Genomic DNA, 12,086 nt, shown 5'->3' with positions numbered 1-12,086 from the left:
ATACTGAAAGAAGATATTTGCCTTTGGACATAACGTTCAGTGGTGAACTTTGCCTGAGTACTATCCATAGCACGGTCAGAATAGGAGTCAGAATATAGTAACGTAAGCACTGAGTGGCAGGTTTTATTCATGAATGAATTCACTCAACATTCATTTATCAAACACACTTTTTTTTAAATAAATTTATTTATTTCTTTTTGGCTGCATTGGGTCTTCATTCCTGTGCGTGTGGGCTTTCCCTAGTTGCGGCGAGTGGGGGCTACTCTTCGTCGCGGTGCACGGGCTTCTCATTGTGGTGGCTTCTCTTGTTGCAGAGCATGGGTTCTAGGCACACGGGCTTCAGTACTTCTGGCATGCAGGCTCAGTAATTGTGGCTCGTGGGCTCTAGAGCGCAGGCTCAGTAGTTGTGGCACACGGGCTTAGCTGCTCCGCGGCATGTGGGATCTTCCGGACCAGGGCTCGAAACTGTGTCCCCTGCACTGGCAGGCAGACTTTTAACCACTGCGCCACCAGGGAAGTCCCTCAAACACATATGTTTTGATGGACACTGTTCAAGCACTGAGGATAAAGTGACCAAGAACAACAAGATTCTGGCTTCACAGGATTTATATTCTAGTAGAAATAGACAATGAATGAATGAATCAGTGACTGAGATAATACATTGGATTAGTTCTATAAAGTTAACTTCTATAAAGTGAAGTCATAGAAGAGAGGACAATATAGAAAAATAATAACCGACTGAAATTCAGGTAATCTTTCAGATGGCTATCTATTCTTTTGTAAACCAACTAACTTCTGAAGGCCACATTTCCTCATTTTTAAAATAAAGACTAATCAGGAATATCTCTAAATTATGTCTCTTGTAGAATCCTGAGCTTCATTTCATATTACATTATGCACATTTCATATAAAGATTTTTGTTTTTTTCTATTTTTCCTAGAGTATATTATGAGTTGCTAAAAATAAATCTGCCTTATTATTCTAAATCAACTAAATCTAATTTTAAATCATTATATTTGTTTAAAAAGATCAGGACATGTATATGTAGCAGTATAGTCTTACTTCATTTTCCCATACCAAAAATTTTTAAAACCCTCATTGTGTGCATGTGTGTGTGTGTGTGTGTGTGTGTGTGTGTGTGTATGAGCGCGAATGTGTGATCATGTGAAGCACCATCAATTACTGGAGAGCAGCTCTCAGAAATGAAGGCTGAGTTCCAGGAGGATATAGTCATATCCTTGGCCCATTGGATGGAAATGATGAGTCTGTTTATATACCCAAATTCTCACAATTAACGTTATCATTTCAAAAAAAAATAAGAAATAAGATGGGTCATATTTATCAGGAATTCATATACGGGCAGTTTTTGTTTTTATTTTAGTAAGTGAGTAAAATAGATACCCTTTCGTGAGAATCTAAAAATCAACAATTTTGCTGTGATTTTCTTTCAAAATTGTTTGTGGTTTTGAAAATAATAATCCAAATAATCACTGTTGAATTACAAAGGCAATTCTGCATGTGGTGTTGTCATATTAAAATGGAATAAGGTGTTAATCATCACAAGTTAGTTCATGATTACACAATAATGTAGAAAGAACTGGCAACAATAAAGCAGTAATTTAATTTTTATTTAAATTCTTATGATCCTTTATTTTTTACACCATATTTTCTTTGTTTAACCTAGTTACAGATCCTCATTAGAGCTTGGAAATTGGTGGGCTCAGTAAAATCCTTCCATATGTCTTAATAGATAATGGAAAATGTTTTAATACAAACATGCACACTCTGTATTTGCATGTCCTATCAGCTAGACAATTATGATTGAACTTGACGGCCCCTATTGCTTGCTAATTAGTATTTACACCAGAATTTTATTATCTTCATCCTCTCAATGCCTGTATGGGCGTGTTGTTGACAAAGTAACTTGCCAACATCTTATAAAGAGGTGGCCAACTCGAACAATGTATTATGATGCATTAAACAAGGTTACTTCAACACATCTGAGCACTTTAATAAATAATGACCTTTTATACAAAAAAGAATAGGTAGGAAATTATAAATAAGTTTGAATTTGCTGCTTATTTCATGACTGAAATAATTGTTATAGAACAAATATAAATAGCATCAATTTGTATTTAACATATGAATATTGGTTCTCAAGGATGGCACAGTATTTCTTCACCTCTCGCTAATTAACCAACAATATTGATTCTGAGGGCAGATGAGAACATAGCTATTATGCCTTTTTTCCCCACAGACTCAGGCAATGAAAAACAAAATATGTTTAATGGTTGAAGATGATTTTCTGACTGCAATATGGGCCAAAATATAGTAAACTTAACAGTAAAAATTAATACTAGATGCACTAAAAGTGGTTTAATATCAGTGGTATCCCTTCTTTTTTTGATTGAAAGATACCTTGATAGTTTCATTTAAAAAAAGAAATTATTCCTACCCCATCTCATTTTCATTCTTTCCCTTCTTCTTTCCCTATCTCCCCTCAGCAAAATGCAAATTGAAATAAAATGTTTTCATTGTGCCAGAAGAATATTTCCTACACAAGCTAAAGTTTAAACCCAGTCTTTACAAAGATCAGCTATCTCCCTTGCTCATACAGAAAAACGAATGACCGCCTTCTAAAAAATTGAAGTATATCGAAAATGTGCTTGTTAATTAAAGAGTAAAGTTCAATTCTGCTCAAACACTAAATTTTAATAAAAGACTTCTCGTGCTTGGAATAAAAAATCGATACTGTGAATTTGTATTTGACCTGGAAATGCACATATTATCCTAGACACACAGTCAATTCTGAAATTCTCTTTTTTTTTTTTTTTATTTGCAAATGACATGATTTTATTTTATTTTTTATTTATTTATTTTTTGTTTGTTTGTTTTTGTTTTTTTTTTTTAATTTTTAATTTTTCTTTATTTTTTCAACCTTTGTTGAAATCTTTAAGAGGAAATAGACATTATTTAAATTTGCTCTTACATACTTAAGTAGGTATCTCTAAAACATATGCACCTTTTCTTACATAAATACAATTCTGTTGTCACACTTAACAATTTTAATAATTCATTGGTAACATCTAATACCTGGCTCATAATCACATTTTCTTTTTTTTTTTTTTTAAATTTTTTGCCTTATAACAAATTTAATCAGTTATACATATACACATGTTTCCATATCCCCTCCCTTTTGCGTCTCCCTCCCACCCTCCCTATCCCACCCTTCCAGGCGGTCACAAAGCACCGAACTGATCTCCCTGTGCTATGCGGCCGCTTCCCACCAGCTATCTACCTTACGCTTGGTAGTGTATATATGTCCATGCCGCTCCCTCACTTTGTCACAGCTTACCCTTCCCCCTCCCCACATCCTCAAGTCCATTCTCTAGTAGGTCTGTGTCTTTATTCCTGTCTTACCCCTATGTTCTTCATGACATTTTTTTTTCTTAAATTCCATATATATGTGTTAGCATACAGTATTTGTCTTTCTCTTTCTGACTTACTTCACTCTGTATGACAGACTCTAGATCTATCCACCTCATTACAAATAGCTCAATGTCAATTCTGAAATTCTCTTTTAATCGAAATGCATAATAAAAATGCTTTCTCATAAGAGTGTTTATTAATAAGTGGAATCCATGCCTCCATCCCAGCTCTGGTTTATCCAGCATAGGCTGTGCAAAGTAATTATGAGATTTTCCAAGATTCCTGGAGTTGACTGAATTCAAGTCACACAACATCCTGTGAACTCCAAATAATGTGTTATCACAGACAAGAACTAGGTCCCTAAACCAGGACAAGGATAAGAAATGCATTTTAAAATATTAAGATTCTCCAAGCAAAATCATATATAGTAAAAGCTGCTATTTTCTTGTTTTTATTCTGCTGCCAAAGTTGCTAAGACTTTGACACTCTTTACTGCATCCTATAGAAGACTTGGAAGACAAAAGCAGCATTCACTCAACAAACATTTAAGCAGTGTCTACCAGGTGCTATTAATTGTGATTGTGAGAAGTGCTGGAAACACAGCAATGATGAAGACAAAGAGGAATCTTGTCCTCAGAGAGCGTACTTAGGAATATGTGAGACACAATATAATGGAATAAAGAAATAGGTACAGGGGCTTCCCTGGTAGCGCAGTGGTTGAGAGTCCGCCTGCCGATGCAGGGGACACGGGTTCATGCCCCAGTCCGGGAAGATCCCACATGCCGCGCAACGGCTGGGTCCGTGAGCCATGGCCACTGAGCCTGCACGTCCAGAGCCTGTGCTCCACAATGGGAGAGGCCACAGCAGTGAGAGGCCCGCGTACCACAAAAAAAAAAAAAAAAAAGAAAAAAGAAATAGGTACAGTAATAGTGGGCTGTGAGAACAAGTAAAAAGAAAACTATCATAATAATAAAAGAGAAATCACAGATTTGGAAGTATTTAAGGAGGGAAAAGCCAATCTATGAAGGCAATATCTTAAATGAAACCTGAGGATGAGAAAGAGACAAAGAGTGTTCTTGAAAGAAGGAAAGTACGTGTAAAGTCCTAAGCTGAGAAGCCAGTGAGAACCAAGAATTCCCTTCTGTATATAATAAATCTGAAAAGTTTATAAAATATCCAAGTGAAAATGCTATAAGCAGTTGGATAAAAAATTTGCAGTTTAGCAAATAGATTTGTGCTTGATATATACATTTGAGAGTCATTACCATGTGAACTATTTAAAAACATGGAGCAGGATGGGATGCAGAACATGAGGCATGATACATTCCATAATTTAGTGATCTGACGGGGAAAAGAAAGCAGCAAAAAAAGTCTGCCAAGGAGTGACCAGTGGAAAAAAAAAAGAAAACGATGAAAGGGGCTTCCCTGGTGGCGCAGTGGTTGAGAATCTGCCTGCCAATGCAGGGGACGCGGGTTCGAGCCCTGGTCCGGGAAGATCCCACATACCGCAGAGCAACTAAGCCTGTGAGCCACAGCTACTGAGCCTGCGCTCTAGAGCCCTTGAGCCACAACTACTGAGCCTGTGCGTCTGGAGCCTGTGCTCCGCAACAAGAGAGGCCGCGACAGTAAGAGGCCCGCACCCCGCGATGAAGAGTGGCCCCTGCTTGCCACAGCAAGAGAAAGCCCTCGCACAGAAACGAAGACCCAACACAGCCAAAAATAAATAAATAAATAAATTTATTTTTTAAAAAAGAAAATGATGTAAGGGAAGGGAAAAGACTGTTTCATAAAAGCAGGTGTAAGTGATTTTGGCAGAAATTGCTATTAGGTAAATGCTAAAATATGAGAAGAAAAGCATTTCATTGGATTGGCAACAAGACCCTAGTGGGTTTGAGGCCTTACCGAAGTGAATTGAAAAATGAACTTAAACTTGCATTTCTAGCAGCACAGAAGACCAGATTCCATGCCTGACCTTTCTGATGAAAACAACTCTAAGGAATCTAAAAGAAGAAAACAGTCAGACACCACACACACAAACACACACACGCACACACACACACACACAAACAATGCCACCAAGAGCAAGAGCAAGACAAACAGCAGACTAGGAATGGATTATACACGAAGTCTGTCCTATCTTCCCAATTTTTCCTTAAAACTATTCTGAAACAAAAAAACGTTTATTTTTAAAAAGAATAATAAAATTTAAAAGGTGGAAAACAGTAAGGACGGGGAGCAACTGGAACTTTCCTAAGATACTGGTGGGAGCACAGATTGCTTTAGCCAGTGGGTTTAGCCACTTTGGAAAACTGGAAGTAGCTGCTAAAGCTGAACATCTGCATGTTCTATGTCCAGTAATTATTCTTCTAGTGTATACCCAACAAATATGCATATGTACATTTACCAAAACACATGTACAAATAGCAGCACTATTTGTAATAGCCACACACTAGAAACTATGTGAACGCCCATCAGCAATAGAATAAAATTCTACACACACACAGGAAGTACTCTTCAACTGTGGAAATGAATGAACCACAACTGGGGCAATAGCAGGGAGGAATCTCGCAGAAGAATGAAAAGATGAAAGAACACAGACACAAAAGAGTCTATTTCGAATAAAATAGGCAAAACTAACCCTTGGTGTAGCAATTAGGAAAGGAACTCCTTTGGGGGAGGCTGGTTCCTGGCAGAAGAGCACCAAGGGGGTTTCTCTGGTGCCAATAATGTCCTCTGTTTCTTGATCTGGGTGCTGTTAACCTACTAATTCAGTTTGTACAAATGCGTCCTTCTGTGCTCTTGTAATATTTGTACTTTTCTAGATGTGTATAATGTGTCAATTTAAAAATTTATAATTCTTAAAAGTCAGCAGAATTAGATGTGCAAATACTTTAAAGAACAGCATTTTTCAGACACAGAGAATTAAAAATATTGAAATATGCTTAAAGAAGTTAAAATGAAAGATTGAAAATATGAATCAGGAACAAAAATCTGTAACAAATAACCAAGCAGATTTTTAAAACACCATGTAAAATTGTTAGAATATTTTTTTAAAACTCTATAATATTATGAAGAAACTATAAAACAAACAAACAAATAGAAACTGGACAATTTCATAGAAGCAACTAGAGGAAAAAAATTAACTGGACCCTTGAGAAAAAAGGAAGCCAAAACACAGTGATTACTGTGATACTAACTTCAGTAGCATTTAGAGCCAGTGAAAATATGTTTCAGCTTTCCACAAACACATTTCATTAATGATAACATGAGAGGAATAGATAGAAGGAATAGATAGAAATCTCAGATAGAAGATCTGAGATTTAAGATGGAATGATGAACTAAAACAGTGACTAAAATTAATAAATTAAATACCCACATTTAGAACTTGACAAGAAAAAAACTGTTTAATCAGCCTCTCTCTTCCAAAAAAACATAATATGTTGAGGAAAAAAATGTGATAAAGAAAGGAGTAGAAAAATAAAATAATCATACAAGCAAGAGCACACAGATAGTCACAAGTTGGTCAATAAAGTCAAAAGAAAGCAATATTACATAATATTCAGAATGAAAGATAGGTATGAGTACAGAGGTGGAAGAGATTAAAAAATAATAAGAGGGTACTGCAAACAACATCATAAAATAAATTTGAAAACTTAGATGAGAAGAAAATTTTGCCAAATATAGCTCACTAAATGAAGCACAGAAAAATTAGAAAGCCTAGATATTCCTATCACATTTAAAGAAGTTAAATTATGGGGCTTCCCTGGTGGCGCTAGTGGTTGAGAGTCTGCCTGCTAATGCAGGGGACACGGGTTCGAGCCCTGGGCTGGGAGGATCCCACATGCCGCGGAGCGGCTGGGCCCGTGGGCTACAACTACTGAGCCTGCGCGTCTGGAGCCCGTGCTCCGCAACAAGAGAAGCCGCGATAGTGAGAGGCCCGCGCACTGCGATGAAGAGTGGCCCCCGCTTGCCACAGCTAGAGAAAGCCCTCGCACAGAAACGAAGACCCAACACAGCAAAAATAAATAAATTAATAAACTCCTAAAAAAATTAAAAAAAAAAAGAAGTTAAATTATTTGTCAAAAATATTCTCACAATTAAAATGTCAGGCCAAATTTTTTCCTTTTTCTGGTGAGTTTCTACCCAACATTCAAGGAAGAAAGAATTTCAACCTTACAAAAATACTTTAATAGGAAAAGAGGAAACAGTCCCAGAACTCATTTTATAGGGCCAATAAAAGTTTAAAACGAAAACAAGTACAGGTTAAGAAATTAAAACTATCAGTTAATTTTAACATTGTACATGGGAAAAAATGCAAAGTAAAATATAATTAGATTGACTTTATCAGTATTTATAATGATCAATTCATCAAGACCAATTTAGGTTTATCCAACTTGATTTATCATTAGACAGACAATTAGTGTAATCTGCTCACAATAGCAGATGAACAAATTAAAGCAAAGAAACCATGTAACACCCAATATTCGGTCATAATTTAAAATTTTTTTAACTAAAAGAAAAATTAGAAAGGGGAAATTCAGTAACTGTATACATGCATGTATGTATGCACATATGAATGTACATATGTATGCATGTACTATACATGATATAAATGCACACACACATAAACACATAGAATTTAATGATGAACAGTGGATTTGCTCCTTTGAAATAAGAAATTTTATTAAAACTTCTAAATGTTCTTAGTCAATGGTAGGAAAAGAGATGACTAAAAGGATTGGAATGAATGACTCGAATTGTCATTATTATGACATGTGATTGTATATATAGAAAAGGAAAAGTAATTTACAAATAAATTATTAGAATTAGTCATTAGAATTAGTCAACAAATTTAGCTTGTTTCTGAGATACACCATCAGCATATACAAATTCAGTTGCACTTTTGTACACAGTAGCACCACACAATAAGAAAAATATATACAAAAGATATCTTTGTAAATAATGACTATCAATATTTTAAATATATCAATTCTTCCCAAAGTGATCTAGAGATTTGCTGTAATGGCAATTTATATATAAAAGTTGTCTGTTTGTTTATTTGGTAGAACATGACAATCATTGTTATTAATCATAAAGTTAATATCATGTAATAAAGACTCAAGAACATCTAAGACCTAAGAGGGAGAATTTGCCTCATTGGAAATCAAGATTCTAATAAAACTGGACTAAAGGTAGTGCAATGTTGATGCCAGAATATAAAAATAAAAATTACTAGAAAAGAATAAAAAGGCCATAATCAAATCTACACATTGATAGAAACTTGATTTACAACCTAGCTTGCGTTATTGTACTTTGGTAACATGGATTTTTCAATAAATGATCTGAAACTATCAGTATCCATATGGAAAGAATGGAATTATACTCCTATCTCACGTTCTAACAGAAATCAATCTCAGATAAATTAAACTTTTAAAGGTGAAAGAAAAACCTTTACTTTTAGAATAAAATATAGGAACATATGGAATCAAGAGAGAAACAGATTTCTTAAAACACAAAAAGAATTTCTTAAAATACAAAAGTGAATTAAAGAAAGGTTTGATAAATTTGGCTATATTAAAATTAAGAATTTATGCTGATTAAATGACACCCTGGAGAAAATTAAAACAGAAGCTACAAACTAGAATTAGATACCTGCAATACATATCATTAATATCAGATTGCTATCTTGAAAATATAAAGGATTACAAGTCAATACATAAAAGCCAAATGATCCAATTTGCCAGTAGAGAAATAATGTAAACAAGCAAGTCATTGATAAGAAAAAATGTATATTGGCTAAAACACTAGGATTTTTTAATAACAACAACTTTGGGGGAAAAAAATAAAAGAATACCAAATATCAGTGAGGATACAGAGCAGCAGGGATATCTAAGCAATAGTGGTGCTGGCGATGACCTTTCCCCCTTACGTAGAGAGATGAAGAGAGAGATACAGATGTAGAGACATATAGCTTTATAGAGACAGAGATGGTAGAAATACAGATTAAATGTTTCCAGCTACTGAAAACTGTTTATCATTTCACAAAGCACACGACTTTTTAATATTGACATTTAGTTAGCAAAGAATCTCACCACTACCTTGAAAATATTAACAGCCTTTAAGATGCCAACAATTATACTCCAATAAAGATGCTAAAAAAAATTAGTTAAGATTCCAACAGATTAAAAACAAATTCTTTAAAACCATCAACATTCACCTAATTGTTAAAAACTAGATGATACACAATGTCACTACTTTCTAACCGAAGTTTGAAAGCAAATAATATAACTGCTATTTATTCCATAACTTGCTTCATAATAATATAAATGAATATTTGTGATATTGAAGCTTGTTCAATTCTACAGAACTTCTGCTTCAGTTTTCTTCCTTTAATCTAAGCTCTAAGCAAGCTTGACCATTTCATACATTGAGATTTTCCCAAAGGTCTGACTGAATGGTGCTTCCAACCATATCTGAATTGTGGTGAAAGAAATTTACAGTTTGGTAAAGTCCTTGTCTATCCAAACAGTTACATTCTCCAAAATACTTGCTGTGTGGATTACTTCTATTTTTGTTTTGATTTATCTTTCATTTTTTCACTTTTTAGTTTATGTTTGCATTATAACTTCATTGGTATATATTTTTCCATACAAGATTCATGGTGGTTTCTATAACCCATCATGTTTTATGGTGACAGTTAAATCTAATGATATAGAAACATTATTGTTCTTTTCTTCATAGACATCTTACAAATTACGCTTTGCCCAATATAATCAAAGGTAAATATTACTAATAATATTTTTGTTTAATATTTATTTATATTTAAATCCTATCAATGCAAATGTTTCAAGATGTATTATAGTTGTATAACCATTTAAAATAGCATATTGTGCCATCATGAAGAAATAATGACTTAATATATTTACACATATTTTTTCACAGATACTTTATAAGCAGCGGAAATAAATGTAATCATTTTTTTCTCATGAATCTGGTACATTATCTCACTGAAGCCAATTTATTGATTGCTTACTGATTCCTTTGGATGCCAAGGACCTCCTGGTAATAAGTTCAAGTCTATTTTGCTGTGTGTGAATATATCAAATCAAAAAACTAAATACTGGGCTTCCCTGGTGGCGCAGTGGTTGAGAGTCCGCCTGCCGATGCAGGGGACCCGGGTTCGTGCCCCGGTCCGGGAAGATCCCACATGCCGCGGAGCGGCTGGGCCCGTGAGCCATGGCCGCTGAGCCTGCGCGTCCGGAGCCTGTGCTTCGCAACGGGAGAGGCCACAACACTGAGAGGCCCGCGTACCGCAAAAAAAAAAAAAAAAAAAAAAAAAACTAAATACTGGTAAAACAATCTGGGTTCTCTTTTAGAGGTTAATATTTTTCAGCAGGATTATTTCTCGAATATAACATCATAATAACATAAAACAAAACTAACCTACACTTGTTGAACACTTACTGTTTGCCTCTCTTTTAGAGGTTAATATTTTTGAGCAGGATTATTTCACGAATATAACATCATAATAACATAAAACAAAACTAAGCTACACTTGTTGAACGCTTACTGTTTGCCAGGCAGTGTTCCACACTTTACAAGCAGTAACTCATTTAGTCACAACAGCAATACGACACCTCCATTTTAGAGATGACGAAACTGAGGCACAGAAAAAACGATGTAATTCAGCCATGTTAGCATAATTGGTAAATGGCAGAGCTGGAATGGGAGTGTAAGAAATTTTTCCCCTGAGTCCAGACTCTTAAGTATTATGTCTTATCTCAAACTGAATTAAGATTGTCAATAAATAAATATGAAGATTTTAACAAATACATTTCCATTAAAAAAAAACTTGTATTGCACAGCAAGTATCTAGATCTAGTGATCTTAAGTGCTGACATCTGCTATTATGCAAAAAAATTCGTAAGTTTTGGTGGTCAGGGTAGGCTGGGAAAAGCAGGCAGAATTGTGTGTGTGTGTTTGTGTGTGTGTGTTTGCACACTCACATATACGCATGCATGTGCAAAAGCACAATGGTAGATTGACTGGAGTTAAACTTGCCCCCTGAAAATGTTGACCAGAAATCAGCTCAGTCAGGCAAAAATGGCACATCTGGCAGGCAAAATACATAGAATCAAAAACATCAATTCAGAAAAACAGGGCTGTTCATGCAAACAGTTTAAACCGAGCAACAGAAAATTGGTCAACCAAACTATGCAGTGATTCAAAGTGTCAGGCAAGTACCAGGACGCCTGAAATGGGATTTAGGATTCTCTGCAGGATGGCTGTCACTGAGCAACAGAGAAAGAAAAGTTATTCAGTCAAGAAGAAAGACAGGAATGTAGAGCAAGTAATCAGGTACCAAAAATAAGGTACAAGTTGGGGACAATCTCTTAGAATGATTACCAGGACAGAGGTAAGAAGAAAATCTCTGATTTAATATTCAGTCATCTGTATATTAAACTAGAGCTTTTCCAATAACATTTTCCTAAGTTCAATACTTTTTCTGAGCCTGATGATTTGGTTAAATGAATTTAAATGCAGATAAATCATAATTATAAACATAAGTGCCATACATTTGTCATTTTCTGGGCAGAACAATGGGTGAAGTCCTTTACTTATAACTCTGACTATATTCTCAAAGCAACTCTGTTTAA

This window comes from Mesoplodon mirus (genome assembly GCF_964341445.2).
Source record: "Mesoplodon mirus genome assembly, chromosome: 3".
In the NCBI taxonomy this organism is placed as follows: domain Eukaryota; kingdom Metazoa; phylum Chordata; class Mammalia; order Artiodactyla; family Ziphiidae; genus Mesoplodon; species Mesoplodon mirus.
This window is presented reverse-complemented; position numbering follows the sequence as displayed.